Source organism: Somniosus microcephalus, chromosome 17 (assembly GCF_052327205.1).
Source record: "Somniosus microcephalus isolate GS21.2 chromosome 17, FLI_Smic_1.0, whole genome shotgun sequence".
Lineage (NCBI taxonomy): Eukaryota > Metazoa > Chordata > Chondrichthyes > Squaliformes > Somniosidae > Somniosus > Somniosus microcephalus.
The window spans coordinates 753,463-779,373 of NC_141003.1; the positions used below are offsets into that span (position 1 = coordinate 753,463).

A 25,911-nucleotide genomic window follows, 5' to 3' on the forward strand; every position below is an offset into this window, starting at 1 on the left:
ACAGATGGATTTATGGGGAAGCCACACAAGGGAGAAAGTAATGGGAGGAGATGTTGATCGGGTTAATTGAAGTAGGGTGGGTGTGGGGCATAAACACCGGCATGGACCAGTTGGGCCGAATGGCCTGTTTCTGTGCTGTATATTCTATGGAACACCATGAACAGTCAAATCAAGGAAATCATCAGCTCAACAGTCTTAAAGATTAAACAGCAGTACAAGAATTTATAAAACATTCATCCATTCCATGTTCATGACACCCCAGCTGTCCGCAGAGCCCTGTGCTACAGAACAGTGTGAGCTTGCTGGTGTCTCTTCAGGTCCTTTGGCCATTTAAAGCTCTTACCACAGTCAGAACATTTACATGGTCTCTCATCAGTGTGAACTCGCTGGTGTACCAGCAGGTAGGATGAACGAGTGAATCCCTTCCCACACATGGAGCAGGTGAACAGCTTCTCCCCAGTGTGAGTACGTTGATGTCCCTTCAGATCTCCGGACCTTTTAAACCTCTTCCCACAGTCAGAACATTTAAATGGTCTCTCCCCAGTGTGAACTCGCTGGTGTGTCAGTAGGTTGGATGACAGAGTGAATCCCTTCCCACACACGGAGCAGGTGAACAGCTTCTCCCCAGTGTGAGTACGCTGGTGTGTCATCAAATTGCTGGAGCTTTTAAACCTCTTCCCACAGTCAGAACATTTAAACGGCCTCTCTCCAGTGTGAACTGGCCCATGTGCTAACAGGTTGCATGACTGAGTGAATCCCTTCCCACACACGGAGCAGCTAAACGGCCTCTCCCCAGTGTGAACTCGCTGGTGTGTCAGCATGTTGGATGACTGAGTGAATCCCTTCCCACACACGGAGCAGGTGAACAGCTTCTCCCCAGTGTGAGTACGCTGGTGTCCCTTCAGATCTCCGGACCTTTTAAACATCTTCCCACAGTCAGAACATTTAAACGGCCTCTCTCCAGTGTGAACTTGCCCATGTGCCAACAGGTTGGATGACTGAGTGAATCCCTTCCCACACATGGAGCAGGTGAAAAGCCTTTCATTAGTGTGAACTCGTTGGTGTCTCAGCAGGTTGGATGAGCATATGAATCGCATCCCACACACGGAGCAGGTGAACGGCCTCTCCCCAGTGTGAACTCGCTGGTGTTCGAGCAGAGTTGAGGACTGAGTGAATCCCTTCCCACACACGGAGCAGGTGAACGCCCTCTCCCCAGTGTGAACTCACTGGTGTTCGAGCAGAGTTGAGGACTGAGTGAATCTCTTCCCACACATGGAGCAGGTGAACGGCCTCTCCCCAGTGTGAACTCGCTGGTGTGTTCGCAGGATGGATGTCTTAGTGAATCCCTTCCCACACACGGAGCAGGTGAACGGACTGTCCCTGGGGTGACTGTGCGGATGAACTTCTAACGTAGACGGGGAACTGAATCCATTCCCACCATCCCCACCTTTACCCGGTGATATACCTATCAATTCAGTTCATGAAAAGCGACGAGTTAAGTTAGTAACTATAGGTTTTTATTGGCTAAATAACAGAGCCCACCCTCGTGGGTGATTGGATCCAACAAGGAGGAATACCAGCCAGTCGACCACCTTTATACCTGGGCAAGCAGGCGGAGCCATGGGCGGAGTCAGCTGTGGTCAGCCCAGGTATAACGGCGTGGCAAGAGGTGACCTTGTGTAGTGATACAACAGTGTAAACAGTGATAACCATAGTGTAACGATATAAACAGCGATAACCATAGTGTAACGATAGTGAACGATAAAAGTGGTTTACCACATTCACCCCTTGTTTAAATTTGAGTCCGGCGGGGTGAAGTGTACTACCAGTTCGGGTATGTCAGTCTGTCCGGAGGCCTCGTAAGCCTTCCTGATCGGCGCAGCAGCGGCGGCGGTGGTGCAGTATCCGATGTTAATGCTGGTGTCTGCGTGGTCGGCAAAGGCTCGTGGGGTTCCGGCATGCCGTCTACCTGGGCTGGATTTGGGGGGGTGGTGGGGGGTAACGGTGGTGTCTCAGGGGTGCCCGAGGGTGCGAGGTCTCGTAAGGAGACTGTGTCCTCCCGCCCGTCTGGGTATGCCACATAGGCGTACTGGGGGTTGGTGTGCAGGAGGTCCACCCTCTCGACCAGGGGGTCCATTTTATGGGCCCTCACATGCTTTCACAGCAAGACGGGCCCCAGAGAAGTCAGCCATGTTGGTAGCGAGGTTCCCGTAGTCGACTTCCTGGAGAAAACAAACATTCGTTCATGGGGGGTGGCGTTAATGGCAGTGTAGAGCTGGGGGAGGATGAGAAGTTTAAAATTTTTATACTCCGTGCCCCTAACCGACAGGGTCACAACACAGTAGCCGCTGATGTCTGTAGAATGGGACCTCGACGCCATCGAGATCCGGTTGCACATTGGCCGGACAGTGAGGGAGTAGTGGCTCACCGTGTCTGGATGGATAAAACTCTCCGTGCTTCCGCTGTCGAACAGGCAGGTTGTGGCGTGGCCGTTTACTTTGATGTCCATCATGGACTTGGACAGGTGATGCGGGTGAGCTTGGTCAAGTGTGACGGAGGCTAGTGTATGGCTGAGCGAGCTGCTGTAGTCTGCGGGTGAGGCGGTGGTCCGGTCTGGAGACAAGGTGGCGGTCGAGTGTGGTGAACAAAATGGCGGCGCCCACGACGTTGAATAAAATGGCGGAGAAGATGGCCGCCCCCACAACTCACATGAGGCACTGCCGGCGTCGGTGGCCTTGATCAAAGATGGCCACCCCCACGACTCACACAAGGGGATACTGGCATCTGTGGCCTTGATGAAAGATGGCCGCCCCCACAACTCGCATGAGGCACTGCCGGCGTCTGTGGCTTTCCCCCTGCAGGCCTTCGTGAAGTGGCCTTTCTTGTGGCAGTCGTAGCAGGTCGCGTTTCTTGCAGGGCAGCGCGCCCTCGGGTGTTTTGCCTGGCCACAGAAGAAGCAGCCGGTGGCCCGATCGCGGGGCTCCGATGTCGCAGCCGGTACCGGGGGTGGCGGTCCCGATCGGTTCCGGGACACCGACGCTGTGGTAGGTCCCAGAGGCGGCGGTGCGAGGGGTATTGCGGCCGGGGTCGGGCCCGAGTCCCAGGGTCGCGCAGCACAGTACCTGGAATACGCCTCGAGGTCCCGATGGGCCACTTCCAAGGAGCGAGCGAGGATAGCAGCTGTTTTCAGGTCGAGGTCCTTTGATTCCAGCAGTCTTTGCCGTGAGTAGTCTGACCGAAGGCCTTTCACGAAGGCATCTCGGATGTTTCCATCTGTATGTTCTGCAGCTGTTACGGCTTTAAAGTCACAGACCCTGACGAGTATTTGCAGCGCCCATAAGAAATCATCAACCGACTCTCCTGGCTGTTGCGAGCGGGATCTTAGGAGATGCCTGGCGTACATTGAGTTTACAGGGCTCCGATACTATTCTTTTAGCAGGTTGAGGGCGTCCTCGTATGTGGCAATGTCCCGGATGAGTGCAAATACTTTAGGGCTCACCTGAGCAGTCAGAACTCTTAGTTTGGATGCCAGAGGCACGCCGGATTCTCCCAGGTAGGCTTCGAAGCAGCTCAGCCAGTGTTCGAAGTCGAGGGCTGAATTCGCAGCCTGTGGGTTTAGATCCAGGTACGGCGGCCGGAGGGCTCGTAGCCAGGCCGGCTGTTGGGGCTGTTGTAGATGGCTGTTTGGCTGAGGCTGTACGTCTGACTGGTCGTTTGGCTGCTCCGTTGTAGACATTTCAAAATTTAGCCAATAAAATTGATATACCTATCAATTCAGTTCATGAAAAGCGACGAGTTAAGTTAGTAACTATAGGTTTTTATTGGCTAAATAACAGAGCCCACCCTCATGGGTGATTGGATCCAACAAGGAGGAATACCAGCCAGTCGACCACCTTTATACCTGGGCAAGCAGGCGGAGCCATGGGCGGAGTCAGCTGTGGTCAGCCCAGGTATAACAGCGTGACAAGAGGTGACCTTGTGTAGTGATACAACAGTGTAAACAGTGATAGCCATAGTGTAACGATATAAACAGTGATAACCATAGTGTAACGATAGTGAATGATAAAAGTGGTTTACCACACCCAGTTTCTCCCCGGTGTGACGGTGCACGTGTCTCGCCAGGTCAGGCAATCGGCTGAAGGCGGGTCCACACACGGAACACGTGTGCGGTTTGTCTGCCCTGTGATCCCTGCTCTCTCCTTCCATGTGCAAAAGCCGATGATATTCAGGTCCTGATAAATCGAGCGACTCTGTCAGATCCTGACGTGGTGTTTGGTCTGAGTTTCCTGTCTGTAAATGCTCCACTTCTAAAACCCTGTAAAAGGAGTGTAGAAAGGGGTAAGATGGAGAATGTTGTCTCATGACGCTCTTTCCCAGCCCAGGGGCAGTGAAGCTGATTTTCAGGCCCCAGTTGCTGCACAGGTTGGTTGAAAGGATCAACAGTAATGGCGGCTGCAATCCCCACAAGGCCCCGCGCTCCAGAAAGCGCTCTGGCCACCGCGCTGAGTTGTGGCTGACACTGCGCATGTGCCCCATGGCCCCGCCCTCTCCTGCTCCACAGGCGCCCGGCCCGCACCGCGCATGCTCAGCACACACCCAGGGCCCCTGTCAATCATCCTCCCCCGTGCCTGCGCGCTGGGCGCGTGAGCTCCAGGCTGCCATGCGGGGCTTTCTTTGTAAAGTCAGTGTTGGTGAAGAGCTGCAATCAGTGAGGGAAAGTGAGTTTTCCCCCAGATCCGATTGAGATCAGAGGAGGGGAGAGAATAAAGGGGAATCCAAACCTGAGAGTCCGAGCATTCCGCAGGCACTGAATGGAGCGACTTCACTCGGGCGGAGCCGGAGAGCGCCTCAGGGGCACGTGACCGCAGGCAGCGGGCGGGATTGACGTGTCCGCCGACCAATAGGGAGAGAGATCGCGGGAGCAGTGGGCGGGTGGCTGGTGAGGCGCACTTGGACGTCTTGATGTCATAAAAGGTGGAAACGTCATGCGTCAATAGAACGTGTTCCTGCTGAGTGGTCTCTATCAATGATTTGGACTGGAATGTAGGAAGTATGATTAAGAAGTTTGCAGATGATGCAAAAGTTGGCCGTGTGGCTGATAATGAAGAAGAAAGATGCAGACTGCAGGAAGATATCAATGGACTAGTCAGGTGGGCAGAACAGTGGCAAATGGAATTCAATCCGGAGAAGTGCCAGGTAATGCATTTGGGGAGGGCTAACAAGGCAAGGGAATAGACTATAAATGGTGGGACACTGAGAAGTGCAGAGGATCAGAGGGACCTTGGAGTGCATGTCCACAGATCCCTGAAGGTAGCAGGACAGGTAGATAAGGTGGTTAAGGCGGCATACGGGATACTTGCCTTTATTAGCCGAGGCATAGAATATAAGAGCAGGGAGGTTATGCTTGAACTGTATAAAACACTAGTTAGGCCTCAGCTAGAGTACTGTGTGCAGTTCTGGTCACCGCATTACGGGAAGGATGTGATTGCACTAGAGGGGGTGCAGAGGAGATTTACGAGGATGTTGCCTGGGCTGGGGAATTTTAGCTATGAGGAAAGATTGGAGAGGCTGGGGTTGTTTTCTTTGGAACAGAGGAGGCTGAGGGGAGACTTAACTGAGGTGTATAAAATTATGAGGGACCGAGATAGAGTGGATAGGAAGGACCTATTTCCCTTAGCAGAAGGGTCAATAACCAGGGCGCATAGATTTAAAGTAATTGGTCAGAAGTTTAGAGAGGATTTGAGGAGAAATTCGTTCACCCAGAGGGTGATGGAGGTCTGGAACTCACTGCCTGACAGGGTGGTAGAGGCAGAAACCCTCATCACATTTAAAAAGTACTTGGATATGTACTTGAAGTGCCGTAACCTACAGGGCTACGGACCGAGTGCTGGAAAGTGGGATTAGGGTGGAGAGCTCTTTGTCGGCCGGCATGGACAGGATGGGCCGAATGGCCTCCTTCTGTGCTGTAAATGTCTATGATTCTATGAGTGAGGGAGTCTGGGGGTCAAGGTTGACTGACAGTCTGTGCTGACCCTTGACCTCCCTTTCCCCCGCTCCCCAGGATAGGTTGCCCATTCCAGCTGCTCACTGTGGGGGTGCTCAGCTGATCCCGGCCTGGGATGCAGTTGGGGAGACTGCAGTTAGCCTCAGTGCCCTGGGCTCCTGCTACTGATCACTGTCCAGTCACCCCGGCAGCAAAGGCCGAGTCTGCAAAGGGGGCTTGATTTTGTCTGTGATGCCCCCCAAGGTTGAATAGGCTGCCAACAGTCACTGCACACCCTCACACATTGGCCACTCGGAGGGGCACTAGAAGGCAACCAGTGACTGTATCCCAGCGGATACCCACCCTTCACAATAGAGGGAGGGAAACTTGAATGACAGTTTAAAAAACTAAAAAGGACAGGGGGAGTTCTCCCTGTGTCCTGGGCCAATGTTTATCGCTCACCCAACATCACCAATACAGCTTATCCAGTCATTATCACACTGCTATCTGTGCGAGCTTGGTGTGAGTGAATTCACTGCCACGTTTCCTGCCTGAAACCCTCATCCAAACCTTTGTTACCTCCAGACTCGACTGTTCGTGCCCTAACTCGCACCAAGTCCCGTTCACCCTGTGCTCGCTGACCTACATTGGCTCCCGGTCCAGTGATCTCATCCTTGTTCTCAAATCCCTCCATGGCCCTCGGTCTCTCCCTATCTCTGTAACCTCCTCCAGCCCCACAACCCCCCCCGATCTCTGCGCTCCTTGATATATGATCAGCCATGATCTCATTGAATGGCAGAGTGAGCTCGAGGGGCCGAATGGCCTACTCCTGCTCCTATCTTCTATGTTTCTATGTTTCCCACCCCTCCAGCCAAATCCTCTGGTAGTCTCCTAGCTCGTCCTGTCATTAATTCATAGGGGGTCAGTCCGGTCGTTCGTCCTGGGGAGGCTCGCAGCCTCATTACTATGCTGGGTAATAATTCCGACCATCCCTTCCCTGTTTCTTGGATGACTTTTGTCAGCTCGTTTTTCAGTGTCCTATTCATTCTTTCTACCATAATAGTGGGGGATTTCAACTTCCCCAATATAAATTGGGATAGTCAGAGTGTGAAAGGCTTAGAGGGTGCAGAATTCTTAAAGTGCATCCAGGAGAGCTTTTTGAGCCAACATGTAGAAAGTCCTACAAGAGAGGGGGCGATACTGGACCTAATTCTGGGGAATGTAGCCGGGCAAGTGGTGGAAGTGTCAGTAGGGGAGCATTTTGGCGATAGTGACCATAATTCGGTGAGATTTAAGGTGGTCATGGAAAAAGACAAAGACGGCCCGGAAATAAGGGTTCTAAATTGGGGGAAGGCTGATTTTAATATGATAAGGCAGGATCTGGCCAAAGTGGACTGGGAGCAGCTACTTATAGAAAAATCCACATCAAGACAATGGGAGACTTTCAGAAGGGAAATAGAGAGAGTACAACGCCAACATGTTCCTGTAAAGGTCAAGGGTGGGACCAACAAGCAAAGGGAACCTTGGATGACAAGGGATATACAAAAATGCATTAGAAATAAAAGGGGGGCTTTTGGCAGTTACAAAAGACTAAAGACGGAAGAAGCCCTAGAGGAGTATAAAAAGTGCAGGGGCATACTTAAAAAAGAAATTAGGAGGGTGGGGAGGGGCCATGAAATAACACTGGCGAGCAAAATAAAGGAAAATCCTAAGATGTTTTATAAGTATATTAAGGGCAAGAGGATAACCAGGGAAAGGGTAGGGCCCATTAGGGACCAAAGTGGCAATCTGTGTGTAGAGCCAGATGATGTAGGCGGGGTTTTAAATGAATTTTTTGCATCTGTGTTCACTATGGAGAGCGACGATGCAGACATAGAAATCGGGCAAAGGGACTGTGACATACTTGAACATATTAGCATCGAGAGGGAGGAGGTGCTAGCGGTTTTAGCAGGCCAAAAAGTGGATAAATCCCCAGGCCCGGACGAGATGTATCCCAGGCTGCTGTGGGAGGCAAAGGAGGAGATTGCAGGGGCTCTGACACAAATTTTCAGAACCTCTCTGGCCACAGAGGATGTACCAGAGGACCATTATACAAGAAGGGTAGCAGGGATAAACCAGGGAATTACAGGCCAGTGAGCCTAACATCTGTGGTAGGGAAATTATTGGAAAAAATTCTGAGGGACAAAATTAGTCTCCACTTGGAGAGGCAAGGATTAATCGGGGATAGTCAGCATGTGGATGTGGTTTACATGGACTTCAGTAAAGCTTTTGACAAAGTCCCGCATAGGAGACTGGTCAAGAAGGTAAGAGCCCATGGGATCCAGGGTGCCTTGGCGCGTTGGATCCTAAACTGGCTGAGTGGCAGGAGGCAGAGGGTGATGGTCGAAGGATGCTTTTGTGACTGGAAGCCTGTGTCCAGTGGGGTACCTCAGGGATCGGTGCTGGGTCCCTTGTTGTTTGTGATCTACATAAATGATTTGGATGAGAATGTAAAAGGTATGATCAGTAAGTTCGCAGATGACACGAAAATTGGTGGGGTGGTAAATTGCGAGGAGGAAAGCCTCAGGCTACAGGACGATATAAACGGGTTGGTCAGATGGGCGGAAAAGTGGCAAATGGAATTTAACCCTGAAAAGTGCGAGGTGATGCATTTTGGACGGACAAATAAGGCAAGGGAATACACAATGAGTGGTAGGACCCTAGGAAGTACAGAGGGTCAGAGGGACCTTGGTGTACATGTACATAGATCTCTGAAGGCAGCGGAACAGGTAGATAAGGTGGTTAAAAAGGCATATGGGATACTTGCCTTCATTAGCCGAGGCATAGAATATAAGAGCAGGGAGGTTATGATGGAGCTGTACAAAACGCTGGTTAGGCCACAGCTGGAGTACTGTGTGCAGTTCTGGTCGCCTCACTATAGGAAGGATGTGATTGCTTTGGAGAGGGTGCAGAGAAGATTCACCAGGATGTTACCTGGGATGGAGCGCCTCAGCTATGAAGAAAGACTAAACAGGCTGGGGTTGTTTTCCTTGGAGCAAAGAAGGCTGAGGGGGGACCTGATTGAGGTGTACAAAATGATGAGGGGCATAGATAGGGTAGATAAAGAGGAACTTTTCCCCTTAGTAGGGGGGTCAATAACAAGGGGGCATAGATTCAGGGTAAGGGGCAGGAGATTTAGAGGGGATTTGAGGAGGAACTTTTTCACCCAGAGGGTGGTTGGAATCTGTAACTCACTGCCTGAAAGGGTGGTAGAGGCAGGAACCCTCACAACATTCAAGAAGCATTTGGATGAGCACTTGAAATGCCATTGCATACAAGGCTATGGACCAAATGCTGGAAAATGGGATTAGACAGGACAGGGGTGGATGGGCGGCGCGGACACGATGGGCCGAAGGGCCTCTTTCTGTGCTGTAAAACTCTATGACTCTATGACTCTATGACTCTATGATCATCCCCAAGCTCTGGGGGTGATATGGTATGTGATATTTTTGTCACATGTAGCAGCTTACAGATTTCTTTCATTATTTTGCCGGTGAAATGAGTGCCGTTGTCTGAGTCAATTTGCAGAGGGGCTCCCCAACGGGGTATAAACTCGGTAGCCAATATTAGTGCAACTGTTTTTGCAGAGCAGTCTCGGGTGGCAAAGGCTTCCACCCAGCTGGTAAATTGGTCAATTATTACCAGGCAATATTTCTTCCCCCGGTCCTGCGCTAAGGGGCCAGTAAAGTCAATTTGTAAATGTTCCCAGGGTCCTTGGGGCCTGGGTTGGTTTGCTACTCTAACTCGACATCTCTGTCCTACATTATTCTTGCGCATATTATACAGCGGTGGCAATATTTCACTACTTCCCGACCTATCTTTGGCCACCACCAGTACTGTGTCAGTAGGTGCAACATGTTACTTCTGCCAGTATGTGTTACACCATGGTATAGCGCCATCAGTTGTTGTCTACAACATTCCGGTGCCACCACCTGGTTACGTGGGCCCCATTTCCAAATTCCATCTTGTAATTGCGCGCCAGCTTGTCTCCATTTCTCCTTTTGCTCTTTACGAGTATTTTCTTGTAGCTCCATTATATTCACTTCCTGTACCCCACTGACTATCATGACCAAATTTATTTCGTTTTTGAACGCGTCCTCTGGTTGCATTTCTTCCGCAGCTAGTTTTGCGGCTAGATCTGCATACCTATTCCCCATAGGGGCCTGGTCCTGGGGTTCATAGAAACATAGAAGATAGGAGCAGGAGTGGGCCATTCGGCCCCTCGAGCCTGCTCCGCCATTCAATGAGATCATGGCTGATCATCCAAATTCAGTACCCTGTTCCCTGCCTTCTCCCCATATCCCTTGATCCCTTTAGCCTTAAGAAATATATCCAACTCCTTCTTGAATATATTTAATGAATTGGCCTCCACTGCCTTCTGTGGTAGAGAATTCCACAGGTTCACCACTCTCTGGGTGAAGAAATTCCTCCTCATCTGTCCTAAATGGCTTACCCCTTATCTTTAGACTGTGACCCCTGGTTCTGGACTCCCCGACCATCGGGAACATCCTTCCTGCACCCAATCTGTCCAGTCCTGTTAGAATTTTATAAGTTTCAATGAGATCCCCTCTCATTCTTCTAAACTCCAGCGAGTATAAGCCCAATCGACCCAATCTCTCCTCATACATCATTCCTGCCATCCCAGGTATCAGTCTGGTGAATATTCGCTGCACTCCCTCCATGGCAAGAACATCCTTCCTCAGATAAGACGACCAAAACTGCACACAATACTCAAGGTGTGGTCTCACCAAGGCCCTGTACAACTGCAGCAAGACATCCTTGTTCTTGTACTCGAACCCTCTCACTATGAAGGCCAACATACCATTTGCCTTCTTAACCGCCTGCTGCACCTGCATGCTTAACTTCAGCGACTGGTGCACAAGGACGCCCAGGTCTCGTTGCACTTCCCCTTCTCCCAATCTATTGCCATTCAGATAATAATCTGCCTTCCTGTTTTTGACACCAAAGTGGATAACCTCGCATTTATCCACGTTATATTGCATCTGCCATGCTTCTGCCCAATCACCCAACCTGTCCAAATCATACTGGAGTTTCTCGGCATCCTCACAGCACACACGCCCACCCAGCTTTGTGTCGTCTGCAAACTTGGAGATATTACATCTAGTTCCCTCGTCCAGATCATTTATATTGTGAATAGCTGGGGTCCAAGGACCGATCCCTGCGGTACCCCACTAGTCACTGCCTGCCACTCGGAAAAAGAGCCGTTTATTCCAACTCTTTGCTTCCTGTCTGCCAACCAGTTCTCTATCCAAGTCAATACCTTGCCCCCAATCCCATGTGCCTTAACTTTACACGCTAATCTCTTATGCGGGACCTTATTGAAAGCCTTTTGAAAGTCCAAATACACCACATCCACTGGTTCTCCCTTATCTATTTTACCAGTTACCTCCTCAAAAAATTCCAGTGGATTAGTCAAGCATGATTTACCTTTTGTAAATCCATGTTGACTTTGTCCGATCCGGTCACTTTTTTCCAAGTGCTCTGCTATTACATCCTTTATAATGGACTCTAGCATTTTCCCCACTACCGATGTCAGGCTTACAGGTCTGTAATTCCCCATTTTCTCTCTACCACCTTTTTTGAATAGTGGGGTAACATTAGCTACCCTCCAATCCATGGGAACTGTTCCAGATTCCATCGAATGTTGGAAGATGACCAGCAATGCATCTACTATTTCTAGGGCCACTTCCTTAAGTACCCTAGGATGTAGATTATCAGGCCCTGGGGATTTGTCGGCCTTCAATCCCATCAATTTCCCTAACAATATTGATTTCTTTCAGTTCCACCCTTTCATCAGACCCTATGTTCCCCGACATCTCTGGGAGGTTATTTGTGTCCTCCTTTGTGAAGACAGAATCAAAGTATGTGTTTAAGACCAGGACCAGTGCAAGATAGATTAAGGCGATACTTAGTACAACTAAATCAGGAGGTACAAGCACTAAATAAAGAAGTAAGGAACCAACAACAGATTAAAGATCTAGAAAGGCAGAATGCTGCACTTAAACCAGACGAGTTGTCCAGAATAGGTCAACAGGTAATGACGCAAGTTATCGGAAGAAAGGGAATGGGAGCCGTTGGATGGGGCCATGTACTGTATTAATGACAAGTGATACGTGTGTTTGTCTACAGGAACCGATGGGTATGCGATGGAAGCAATGGACCCAGGTGAAACCATTTAACATTAAAGACCCCCATTCTACCCTCTCCTCTAGGGGAAAGAGCTCGGAAGGCGACCAGACCTCTGTTTAAATTACAGATAAACATGGATCCAGTCGACCCTTTATATCAGAGGGTCCGTCTCGGGGAGAAGAAGCTCTCCCGGTTTACCCTTACACCTGAGAACTCATTTTTAATGTGGAAGCAAGTCATCCTCGGTTCCAAGGAACTGCCTAAGAAAGTAGAAGATATAATTGGAGTAAGACTTCTACAATCCTGTATTCAAATCCTCTTGTAATGAAGGCCAGCATAACATTTGCCTTCTTAACTGCCTTTCACGACCACCGGACGTCCCAAAGCGCTTTACAGCCAATGAAGTACTTTTGAAGTGTATTCACTGTTGTAATGTGGGAAACGCTGCAGCCAATTTGCGCACAGCAAGCTCCCACAAACAGCAATGTGATAATGGCCAGATAATGTTTTTTCGTCATATTGATTGAGGGATAAATATTGGGCTCAAAACACCGGGGATAACTTCTTGGAAATAGCACCATGGGATCTTTTACATCGACCTGAGGGGGCAGGCGGGGGCCTCGGTTTAACGTCTCATCCGTAGGACGGCATCTCCGATACTGCAACGCTCCTTCATGACTGCCCCTCTGACAATACGGCTCTCCCGTGGCACTGCCCCTCCGACAATGCGGCGCTCCCTCAGTACTGCCCCGCCGACAGTGCAGCGCTCACTCAGTACTGCCCCGCCGACAGTGCAGCGCTCGCTCAGTACTGCCCCTCCGACAGTGCGGCGCTCGCTCAGTACTGCCCCGCCGACAGTGCAGCGCTCGCTCAGTACTGCCCCTCCGACAGTGCGGCGCTCCCTCAGTACTGCCCCGCCGACAGTGCAGCGCTCCCTCAGTACTGCCCCTCCGACAGTGCGGCGCTCGCTCAGTACTGCCCCGCCGACAGTGCAGCGCTCACTCAGTACTGCCCCTCCGACAGTGCGGCGCTCCCTCAGTACTGCCCCTCTGACAGTGCGCCGCTCCCTCAGTACTGCCCCTCTGACAATACGGCTCTCCCGTGGCACTGCCCCTCCGACAATGCGGCGCTCCCTCAGTACTGCCCCGCCGACAGTGCAGCGCTCCCTCAGTACTGCCCCTCCGACAGTGCGGCGCTCGCTCAGTACTGCCCCTCCGACAGTGCAGCGCTCACTCAGTACTGCCCCTCCGACAGTGCGGCGCTCCCTCAGTACTGCCCCTCTGACAGTGCGCCGCTCCCTCAGTACTGCCCCTCTGACAGTGCGGCGCTCCCTCAGTACTGCCCCTCCGACCTTGCGGCGCTCCCTCAGTACTGACCCTCCGACAGTGCGGCGCTCCCTCAGTACTGCCCCTCCGACAGTGCGGCGCTCCCTCAGTACTGCCCCTCTGACAGTGCGGCGCTCCCTCAGCATTGCCCCTCCAACAGTGCGGCGCTCCCTCAGTACTGCCCCTCCGACCTTGCGGCGCTCCCTCAGTACTGCCCCTCCGACAGTGCGGCGCTCCCTCAGTACTGACCCTCCGACAGTGCGGCGCTCGCTCAGTACTGCCCCTCCGACAGTGCGGCGCTCCCTCAGTACTGCCCCTCCGACAGTGCGGCGCTCCCTCAGTACTGCCCCTCCGACAGTGCGGCGCTCCATCAGTACAGCCCCTCTGACAGTGCAGCGCTCCCTCAGTACTGACCCTCCGACAGTGCGGCGCTCCCTCAGCACTGCCCATCCGACAGTGCGGCGCTCCCTCAGTACTGCCCCTCCGACAGTGTGGCGCTCCCTCAGTACTGCCCCTCCGACAGTGTGGCGCTCCCTCAGTACTGCCCCTCCGACAGTGTGGCGCTCCCTCAGTACTGCCCCTCCGACAGTGCAACGCTCCCTCAGTACTGCCCCTTCGACAGTGCGGCGCTCCCTCAGTACTGCCCCTCGGACAGTGCAGCGCTCCCTCAGTACTGCCCCTCTGACAGTTCGGCGCTCCCTCAGTACTGACCCTCCGACAGTGCGGCGCTCCCTCAGTACTGCCCCTCCGACAGTGCGGCGCTCCCTCAGTACTACCCCTCCGACAGTGCGGCGCTCCCTCAGTACTGCCTCTCCGACAGTGCGGCGCTCCCTCAGTAGTGCCCCTCCGACAGTGCGGCACTCACTCAGTACTGCCCCTCCGACAGTGCAGCTCTCCCTCAGTACTGCCCCTCCGACAGTGCGGCGCTCCCTCAGTACTGCCCCTCCGACAGTGCGGCGCTCCCTCAGTACTGCCCCTCTGACAGTGCGGCGCTCCCTCAGTACTGCCCCTCTGACAGTGCGGCGCTCCCTCAGTACTACCCCTCTGACAGTGCGGCGCTCCCTCAGTACTGACCCTCCGACAGTGCGGCGCTCCCTCAGTACTGCCCCTCCGACAGTGCGGCGCTCCCTCAGTACTGCCCCTCCGACAGTGCGGCGCTCCCTCAGTACTGCCCCTCCGACAGTGCGGCGCTCCCTCAGTACTGCCCCTCCGACAGTGCGGCGCTCCCTCAGTACTGCCCCTCCGACAGTGCGGCACTTCCCTCAGTACTGACCCTCCGACAGTGCGGTGCTCCCTCAGTACTGCCCCTCCGACAGTGCGGCGCTCCCTCAGTACTGCCCCTCTGACAGTGCGGCGCTACCTCAGTACTGCCCCTCCGACAGTGCGGCGCTCCCTCAGTACTGACCCTCCGACAGTGCGGCGCTCCCTCAGTACTGACCCTCCGACAGTGCGGCGCTCCCTCAGCACTGCCCCACCGACATTGCGGCGCTCCCTCAGTACTGCCCCTCCGACAGTGTGGCGCTCCCTCAGTACTGCCCCTCCGACAGTGTGGCGCTCCCTCAGTACTGCCCCTCCGACAGTGCAACGCTCCCTCAGTACTGCCCCTTCGACAGTGCGGCGCTCCCTCAGTACTGCCCCTCGGACAGTGCAGCGCTCCCTGAGTACTGCCCCTCTGACAGTTCGGCGCTCCCTCAGTACTGACCCTCCGACAATGCGGCGCTCCCTCAGTACTGCCCCTCCGACAGTGCGGCGCTCCCTCAGTACTGCCCCTCCGACAGTGCGGCGCTCCCTCAGTACTGCCTCTCCAACAGTGCGGCGCTCCCTCAGTACTGCCCCTCCGACAGTGCGGCGCTCACTCAGTACTGCCCCTCCGACAGTGCAGCTCTCCCTCAGTACTGCCCCTCTGACAGTGCGGCACTTCCCTCAGTACTGCCCCTCCGACAGTGCGGCGCTCCCTCAGTACTGCCCCTCTGACAGTGCGGCACTCCCTCAGTACTGCCCCTCAGACAGTGCGGCGCTCCCTCAGTACTGCCCCTCCGACAGTGCGGCGCTCCCTCTGTACTGCCCCTCCGACAGTGCGGTGCTCCCTCAGTACTGCCCCTCCGACAGTGCGGCGCTCCCTCAGTACTGCACCTCCGACAGTGCGGCGCTCCCTCAGCACCGCCCCTCCGACAGTGCGGTGCTCCCTCAGTACTGCCCCTCCGACAGTGCGGCGCTCCCTCAGCACCGCCCCTCCGACAGTGCGGTGCTCCCTCAGTACTGCCCCTCCGACAGTGCGGCGCTCCCTCAGTACTGCACCTCCGACAGTGCGGTGCTCCCTCAGTACTGACCCTCCGACAGTGCGGCGCTCCCTCAGCACTGCCCCTCTGACAGTGCGGCGCTCCCTCAGCACTGCCCCTCCGACAGTGCGGCGCTCCCTCAGTACTGCCCCTCCGACAGTGCGGCGCTCCCTCAGCACTGCCCCTCTGACAGTGCGGCGCTCCCTCAGCACTGCCCCTCCGACAGTGCGGCGCTCCCTCAGCACTGCCCCTCTGACAGTGCGGCGCTCCCTCAGCACCGCACTGGAGTGTCAGCCTCGCTTTATATGCTCAAGTCCCTGGAGCGGGATTTGAACCCACAACCTTCTGACGCTGCTATCCACTGAGCCACAGCTGACTCCAGTCTTTTACACAGTTTCATCATAACTTATTGCTTTTTGCACTCTACGCCTCTCCTAAAGCAGGGGAGTTATGATGAATTGTTAAACAGTTTTTTTTGCAGAGTGACCCAGGCTGTGTGTAGGAAACAATTTTGCATTTGAAAGAAGCTTGTATTGTGAAGCTTGTGCCCCTTTGCCAGGCCCGCTGCCTGCGGCCCCTCTCCCAGATTCCAGCCCCAGCTCTGTGCTGCCTGCGGCCCCTCTCCCAGATTCCAGCCCCAGCTCTGTGCTGCCTGCAGCCCCTCTCCCAGATTCCAGCCCCAGCTCTGTGCTGCCTGCGGCCCCTCTCCCAGATTCCAGCTCCAGCTCTGTGCTGCCTGCGGCCCCTCTCCCAGATTCCAGCCCCGGCTCTGTGCTGCCTGCGGCCCCTCTCCCAGATTCCAGCTCCGGCTCTGTGCTGCCTGCGGCCCCTCTCCCAGATTCCAGCCCCAGCTCTGTGCTGCCTGCGGCCCCTCTCCCAGATTCCAGCCCCAGCTCTGTGCTCACTAAAATAACAACAGAAAATGCTGGAAAAACTCAGCAGGTCAGGCAACATCCTTGGAGAGAAATTTGAGTTGACGTTTCGGGTCGAACCCTTCTTCAAAACTGGAATGAAAAGAAACTGGATCGAAGGCAGGGCTGCGATCGGACAAAAGAATAAAAGAAACAAAAGAAGTAAAAGAGATTAGAAGCTAGGCGAGATGGTAATAGGCTGGGATTAGGTGTAAAGTGTACTGGCAGGGCAAAAGATAGCTGCCAGGTGTGAGAGAGAAACAAAAGGAAAGGGGGGGGGGGGGAAAGGAGTGGAAAAATTACAAGAAATAATGAAATGGGGGCCAAGCTTATGATCTGAAATTGTTGAACTCGATATTGAGTCCAGAAGGCTGCAGAGTGCCTAATCGGAAGATGAGGTGCTGTTCCTCGAGTTTACGTTGAGCTTCCGTGGAACAATACAAGAGGCCAAGGACGGTGAGGTCCGAGTGGGAGTGGAGCGGTGAATTAAAATGACAGGCGACTGGAAGCTCGGGGTCACCCTTACGGACTGAACGGAGGTGTTCCACAAAGCGGTCACCCAATCTGCGTTTGGTCTCCCCAATGTAGAGACCACCGCATCGTGAGCAGCGAATACAGTATACTAGATTGCAAGAAATACAAGTAAATCGCTGTTTCACCTGGAAGGGGTGTTTGGGGCCCTGGACAGTGGGAAGGGGGGAGGTATAGGTGCAGGTGTTACATCTCCTGCGCTTGCACGGGAAGGTGCCAGGCAAAGGGGAAGGGCTGTTTGGGGTGATAGAGGAGTGGACTAGGGTGTCTCAGAGGGAGCGGTCCCTACGGAATGCTGAAAGGGGAGAGGAGAGCAAGATGCGTTTGTTGGTGGGATCACGTTGGAGGTGGCGGAAATACCGGAGGATGATCCGTTGAATGTGGAGGCTGGTGGGGTGAATGGTGAGGACAAGGGGAACTCTATCGTGGTTCCGGGAGGGAGGGGCAGGGATGAGGGCAGAAGTGCGGGAGATAGAACGGACACGGTCGAGGGCCGTGTCAACCACGGTAGAGAGGAATCCTCAGCCGTGTCAACCACGTTAGAGGGGAATCCTCGGTTGCAGAAAAAGGAAGACATGTTGGAAGCAGTGGTGTGGAAGGTGGCATCGTCGGAGCAGATACGGCGGAGATGGAGAAACTGGGAGAATGGAATAGAATCCTTAGAGGAGGCGGGGTGGGAGGAAGTGTAGTCCAGGTAGCTGTGGGAGTCAGTGGGCTAGTAGTGAATATTGGTCGATAACCTATCCCCAGAGATGGAGACGGAGAAGTCGAGGAAGGGAAGGGAAGAGTCAGAGATGGACCATGTGAAGGTGAGGGAAGGGTGGAAATTGGAGGCAAAGTGAATGAAATTGTCTAGTTCGGGGCGAGAGCAGGAAACGGCACCGATACAGTCATCAATGTATCGGAAAAAGAGGTAAGTGAGGGGGCCCGAGTAGGACTGGAACAAAGAGTGTTCCACATAGCCCACGAAAAGGCAGGCATAGCTAGGACCCATGCGGCTACCCATGGCAACACCTTTGATTTGGAGGAAATGAGTGGAGTTAAAGGAGAAGTTGTTCAATGTGAGAACAAGTTCAGCCAGGCGGAGGAGGGTTGTGGTGGATGAGGACTGGTCGGGCCTCTGTTCAAGGAAGAAGCGGAGCGCCCTCAGGCCATCCGGGTGGGGGATGGAGGTGTAGAGGGATTGTACGTCCATGGTGAAAAGGAAGCGGTTGGGGCCAGGAAACTGGAAACTGTTAAAGTGGCGGAGGGCGTCCGATGAGTCGCGGATGTAGGTGGGAAGAGACTGGACAAGGGGAGAAAAGATAGAGTCGAGATAGGAAGAGATAAGTTCCGTGGGGTAAGAACAGGCTGAAACGATGGGTCTACCAGGGCAGTCCTGTTTGTGGATCTTGGGAAGGAGGTAGAAGCGGGCTGTGCGGGGTTGGGGGACTATGAGGTTGGTGGCAGCGAGGGGAAGATCTCCAGAGGAGATGAGGTCAGTGACAGTCTTGGAAACGGTGGTTTGATGTTCGGTAGTGGGGTCATGGTCCAGGGGGAGGTAGGAGGAGGTGTCGGAGAGTTGGCGTTCAGCTTCTGCTAGGTAGAAGTCAGTACGCCAAACAACAACAGCACCACCCTTGTCAGCAGGTTTAATGACAATGTCAGGGTTGGATCTAAGAGAATGGAGTGCTGCAAGTTCAGAGGGAGTTAGGTTGGAGTGAGTGAGGGGAGCAGAGAAATGGAGACGGCCGATGTCACGGCGGCAGCTAGCGATGAAAAGATCTAGAGAGGGTTCAGGGCCCGGGGAGGCTGTGGGCCTTTATTCCCCGCATTGGACACAAGGCTGTTTGTCTCACAACACACTGGCTCAGGTTTTACTACAGACTTTTTAAATTCATCAATAAAAGCAGATAAACCCCGTGCTTCTGTGGAACAAACTTTTTAATATTTGGGAGTAAAAGGACAAGTTTTTTTCCTTCTGGGGAATTTGTTATTAGTTTCAGAAAACAACAACCAATTGTATTTATATAGCGCCTTTAATGTAGTAAAACGTCCCAAGGCTCTTCACAGGATCGTTAGAAAACAAAATTTGACACCGAGCCACACAAAGCGATATTCGGGCAGATAACCAAAAGCTTGGTCAAAGAGGAGCATCTTAAAGGAGAGAGAGGTAGAGAGATGGAGAGGTTTAGGGAAGGAATTCCAGAGCTTAGGGCCCAGGTAACTGAAGGCACGGCCACCAATGGTGGAGCGATTAAAATCGGGGATGCTCAAGAGGCCAGAATTAGAGGAGCGCTAATATCTCGGAAGGTTGTAGGGGCTGGAAGAGATTACAGAGATAGGGAGGGGCGAGGCCACGGAGGGATTTGAAAACAAGGATGAGAATGTTAAGGATGAGACACTTGAGGAAAAGCAGGGAGTGGGGGAGGGTCAAGCCCTTATGGGACAGGGTCGTTTATTCTGTTCTGCGACAGTTACTGGGACAGACTATCTCCCCTCTCCTCCACACAGGAATTTGTGGTAAAGGGACAGCGATTCTTCTTGTTCCACGAGATTGCAATTAAAGGGACACTACTCTGAGATGGCTACGAATCTTTAGTGCTGCCAGCCTTTCTAAAACATGTTCCTTTCTTTGAGGATCTGTGTGAACTCGCTGGTGACTCAGCAGGTTGGATGAACTCTGAAACCTCTTTGCACAGTCAGAACATTTAAAGGGTCTCTCATCGGTTCTGGGACAGGAGGGATCTGGTTAACAGTGATAGAGTCATAGTCATAGAGTCATAGAGTAATACAGCACGGATAGAGGCCCTTCGGCCCATCGTGTCCGCGCCGGCCATCAAGCCCTGTCTAATCTAATCCCATATTCCAGCATTTGGCCCGTAGCCCTGTATGCTATGGCATTTCAAGTGCTCATCCAAATGCTTCTTAAATGTTGTGAGGGTTTCTGCCTCCACAACCCTTTCAGGCAGTGAGTTCCAGACTCCAACCACCCTCTGGGTGAAAAAGTTCTTTCTCAAACCCCCTCTAAACCTCCCGCCCTTTACCTTGAATCTATGCCCCCTAGTTATTGACCCTTCTACTAAGGGAAAAAGCTCCTCAGCATCCATCCTATCTATGCCCCTCATAATTTTGTACACCTCAATCATGTCCCCCCTCAGCCTCCTCTGCTCCAAGGAAAACAAACCCAATCTGCCCAGTCTCTCTTCATAGCTGAAGCGCTCCAGCCCTGGTAACATCCTGGTGAACCTCCTCTGCACCCTCTCTAACGCGATCACATCCTTCCTGTAGTGTGGTGACCAGAACTGCACACAGTATTCCAGCTGTGGTCTAACCAGTGTTTTATACAGCCCCATCATAACCTCCTTGCTCTTATATTCAATGCCTCAGCTAATGAAGGCAAGTATCCTATATGCCTTTTTTACCACCTTATCCACCTGTTCCGCCGCCTTCAGGGATCTGTGTACTTGCACACCCAGATCCCTCTGACCCTCCGTCTTGCCTAGGGTCTTTCCATTCATTGTGTATTCCCTTGCCTTGTTAATCCCCCCAAAGTGCATCACCTCGCACTTTTCCGGGTTAAATTCCATTTGCCACTGTTCCGCCCATCTGACCAACCCATCTATATCGTCCTGCAGACTGAGGCTACCCTCCTCGCTATTTACCACCCTACCAATTTTTGTATCATCCGCGAACTTACTGATCATACCCTTTACATTCATATCCAAGTCATTAAGGTAGACCACAAACAGCAAGGGGCCCAGCACCGATCCCTGTGGTACCCCACTGGCCACAGGCTTCCAGTCACAAAAACAACCTTCGACCATCACCCTCTGCCTTCTGCCACTAAGCCAGTTTTGTATCCAATGTGCCAAGGCACCCTGGATTCCATGGGCTCTTACCTTCTTGACCAGTCTCCTGTGCGGGACTTTGTCGAAGGCCTTACTGAAGTCCATGTATACCACATCCACTGCGTTACCCTCATCCACACACCTAGTCACCCCCTCAAAAAATTCAATCAAATTAGTCAGACATGATCTTCCCTTGACAAAGCCATGTTGACTATCCCTGATTAATCCTTGCCTCTCCAAGTGGAGACAAATTTTGTCCCTCAGGATTTTTTCCAATAATTTTCCTACCACTGATGTTAGGCTCACTGGCCTGTAGTTCCCCGGTTTTTCCCTACTACCCTTCTTGAATAATGGTACTACATTAGCGGTTCTCCAGACCTCTGGCACATCCCCTGTGTTAGAGCCCCCGCAATCTCCTCCTTTGCCTCACACAGCAGCCTGGGATACATTTCATCCGGGCCTGGGGATTTATCCATTTTTAGGCCAGCTAAAACCGCCAATACCTCCTCCCTCTCGATGTTAATATGTTCGAGCATATCACAGTCCCCCCGCCCTATTTCTATGTCTACATCTTCCTTCTCCATAGTGAAAACAGATGCAAAAAATTCATTTAGAACCCCTCCTACATCTTCCGGCTCCACACACAGATTGCCACTTTTGTCCCTAATGGGCCCTATTTTTTCCCTAGTTATCCTCTTACCCTTAATATACTTATAAAACATCTTCGGATTTTCCTTTATTTTGCTCGCCAGTGTTATTTCATGGCCCCTCCTTGATCTCCTAATTTCTTTTTTAAGTATCCCCCTGCACTTTTTGTACTCCTCTAGGGCTTCCTCCGTCTTTAGCCTTTTGTATCTACCAAAAGCCCTCCTTTTTTTCCTAATCCATTCTCGTATATCCCCTGACATCCAAGGTTCCCTGTGATTTTTGGAACCACCCTTGACCTTTACGGGAACATGTTGCCATTGTATGATCTCAATCTCCCTTCTGAAAGCCTCCCATTGCTCCGATGCGGATTTTCCTACAAGTAGCTGATCCCAGTCCATTTTGGCCAGATCCTGCCTTATCCTATTAAAATCGGCCTTCCCCTAATTTAGAACCATTATTTCCAGCCCATCCCTGTCCTTTTCCATGACCACCTTAAATCTTACCATATTATGGTCACTATCACCAAAGTGCTCACCTACTAGCACTTTTTCCACTTGGCCGGCCACATTCCCTAGAATTAGGTCCAGTACCGCCCCCTCTCTTGTAGGACTTTCTACATGCTGGCTCAAAAAGCTCTCCTGGATGCACTTTAAGAATTCTACACCCTCTGAGCCTTTCACACTCTGACTATCCCAGTTAATATTGGGGAAGTTGAAATCCCCCATTATTATTACCCTATTATTTGCACATTTCTCAGATTTGCCTACATATCTGTTCCTCTATCTCCCCCTGACTGTTTGGAGGCCTATAGTACACTCCCAGCAAAGTGCTTGCCCCCTTTTTGTTTTTAAGCTCCACCCATATGGCCTCATTAGAGGACCCTGCTAATATATCATCCCTCCTTACTGCAGTAATTGACTCCTTAATTAATATTGCGACACCCCCTCCTCTTATACCTCCCCCTCTGTCTCGCCTGAAGATTCTGTACCCCGGAATATTGAGCTGCCAGTCTTGCCCCTCCCTCAACCATGTCTCCGTGATAGCAACAATATCATACTCCCATGTGTTTATCAACACCTTCAGTTCATCCACCTTATTTGCAAGACTCCTTGCATTAAAATAGATGCCATCCAGCCTTGCCCTTATATATTTGCCCTGTCTACCAAGCTGACTTGTTTTTTTCTCTATAATTGGCAGCACATCCCCCCCTATTTCAGCTCCCCTCTGTATCCCATCCCCCTGCCAAGTTAGTTTAAACCCCCCCCAACAGTGCTAGCAAACCTCCCCGCAAGGATATTTGTCCCGCTCTGGTTCAGGTGCAACCCGTCCGACTTGTACAAGTCCCACCTTTCCCAGAAGCAGGCCCAGTGATCCAGGAAAGTAAAACCCTCCCCCCTACACCAACTCTTTAGCCACGCATTCATCTGCTCTATCCTCCCATTCCTATACTTACTAGCACGTGGCACTGGGAGTAATCCAGAGATTACAACCTTTGAGGTCCTGCTCTTTAATCTGTTACCTAGCTCCCTAAATTCTTGATGCAGGACCTCATCCCCCTTTTTACCTATGTCGTTGGTACCAATGTGGACCACGACCACTGGCTGTTCACCCTCCCCCTCCAGAATACCCTGCAGCCGCTCAGTGACATCTTTGACCCTGGCACCAGGGAGGCAACAAACCATCCTGGATTCACGTCTACGGCCACAGAAACGCCTATCTGTTCCCCTTACTATAGAATCCCCTACCACTATTGCTCTTCCACTCTTTTTCCCCCCTTCCTGGGCAGCAGGAGCACCCCCAGTGCCAGGAAGTTGGCTGCTGCTGCCTTCCCCTGGTGAGTCATCCCCCTCAACAGTATCCAAAGCGGTATACTTGTTTGAAAGGGGGATGTCCGCAGGGGTTCCCTGCACTACCTGCCTGCCTTTGTTGCTCCGCCTGATGGTCACCCCCTGTGCTGCCCTACCCTGAGGCGTGAACAACTCGCTAAACGTGCTATCCACGAGCCTCTCAGCATCGCGCATGCTCCAAAATTCATCCACCCGCAGCTCGAGCGCCGCAATGTGGCCTACAAGTAGCTGCAGCTGGATGCATTTCCCGCACACATGGTTGTCAGGGACACTGGCAGCGTCCCTGATTTCCCACATGGAGCAAGAGGAGCAGAACACGGGTCTGAGCTCTCCTACCATGACTTACTCCTTTAATTAATTTAAAAATTTATTCAATACCCCAGTTACAGGTATACTCTAGGGCGCTTTATTTACCAACTGTCCCCACTACACCAGAGACCCTAGAAATTTAACACCACAGAAGTCAAGCTTGTATTGAAAAGAGAGAAATACTCACCAACCAATCACTTACCTGCCCCCTGGTGACGTCACACTCTGATTACTTTTTACCTCTCTCCTCTGCTGTTGATTTGGTACGCCTCTGCCTTGGCGCCGGTTTTTATACCGGGCTCACCTCCTCCGCTGCTGCTCTCCCCCGAACTGTTCGGGCCTCTGCCTTGGCGCCGGTTTTTATACCGGGCTCACCTCCTCCGCTGCTGCTCTCCCCCGAACTGTTCGGGCCTCTGCCTTGGCGCCGGTTTTTATACCGGGCTCACCTCCTCCGCTGCTGCTCTCCCCCGAACTGTTCGGGCCTCTGCCTTGGCGCCGGTTTTTATACCGGGCTCACCTCCTCCGCTGCTGCTCTCCCCCTAATCACAATATCATTAGGTTTAAAGTAGTTATGGAAAGGGACAAAGAAGAATCAATGGTGAAAATACCCAGCTGGAAGAGAGCCAATTTCAGTGATTTGAGAAGGGATCGAACACAGGTGGACTGGAAACAAAGATTGTCCAGGAAAACAGTGAATGACCAATGGCAGGCCTTCAAGGCTGAGATAGTTCGGGTACAAACCAAGCATATTCCCATAAGGAGGGAAGATGGGCCATCCAAAGCTAGAGCTCCCTGGATGACAAAGGACATTGAGGTTAGAATAAAACAGAAAAAGGAGGTTTACAACAAATGTCAGGTACAGAATACAGTCAAAAACCAGGAGAATACAGAGAGTGCGGGGGAAATGAAACAGGATGTAAGACGGGCAAAGAGACATTATGAAAAAAGATTAGCGGGTAACATAAAAGAGAACCCAAAAATCTTCTATAAACATATGAAAAGTAAAAGGATAGTTAAAGGAATGGTGGGGCCGATTAGGGACCAAATAGCAGATATTTCACATCTTTCAAGATAAATATATTCCACTGAGGAAAAAGGGGAGTAAAAGAAAAGACAGCCATCCGTGACTTAGTAAAGTAATAAAGGATAGTATTCGACTAAAAACAAGGGCATATAAATTAGCCAAATCTAGTGGGAGGATAGAAGATTGGGAAGCATTTAAAAGCCAGCAAACAATAACTAAAAGATTAATTAAGAAAGGGAAGATAGATTATGAAAGTAAACTAGCAAAAAATATAAAAACAGATAGCAAGAGTTTCTACAGCTATATAAAAAGAAAAAGGGTGGCTAAAGTGAATGTTGGTCCCTTAGAGGATGGGACCGGGAAACTAGTGGTGGGGAACATGGAGATGGCAAAGACGCTGAACAAATATTTTGTATCAGTCTTTACAGTAGAGGACACTAAAAATATCCCAACACTGGACAAACAGGGGCCAATGGGGGGGGGGGGGGGGGCGGAGGAGCTAAACACGATTAAAATCACTAAAGAGATGGTACTCAGTAAAATAATGGGACTTAAGGCGGATAAATCCCTCGGACCTGATGGCCTACATCCTAGGGTCTTGAGAGAAGTGGCGGTATGGATTGTGGATGCATTGGTGATCATTTTCCAGAACTCCCTGGACTCAGGAAAGGTCCCGGCAGATTGGAAAACTGCTAATGTAACACCCTTATTTAAGAAGGGAAGTAGACAAAAAGCTGGAAACTATAGACCAGTTAGCCTAACATCTGTGGTTGGCAAAATGTTGGAGTCCATTATTAAGGAAACAGTATCAGAGCATTTGGATAAACATAATTTAATAGGACAGAGTCAGCATGCTTTTACTAAGGGGAAGTCATGTTTGACAAATTTGCTCGAATTCTTTGAGGATGTAACATACAGGGTGGATAAAGGGGAACCAGTGGATGTAGTGTATTTGGACTTCCAAAAGGCATTTGACAAGGTTCCACACAAAAGATTACTGATCAAGATAAAAAATCACGGGATTGGGGGTAATAT

The 25,911-nt window shown here is 51.8% G+C and overlaps 1 pseudogene across 1 annotated transcript in view; it reads right to left on the minus strand.

Moving 5' to 3' along the window:
• Positions 1–281: 281 nt before the first annotated feature.
• Positions 282–25,911, minus strand: part of LOC147105431 (uncharacterized) — a 35,677-nt pseudogene continuing 10,047 nt past the window's right edge. The window contains exons 3-4 of the transcript XR_015081658.1: positions 1,120–1,421; positions 282–1,038 (exon numbers count right to left, since the gene is read on the minus strand). The product of XR_015081658.1 is annotated as an uncharacterized LOC147105431 (transcript). The remainder of the gene's footprint in view (positions 1,039–1,119; positions 1,422–25,911) is intronic.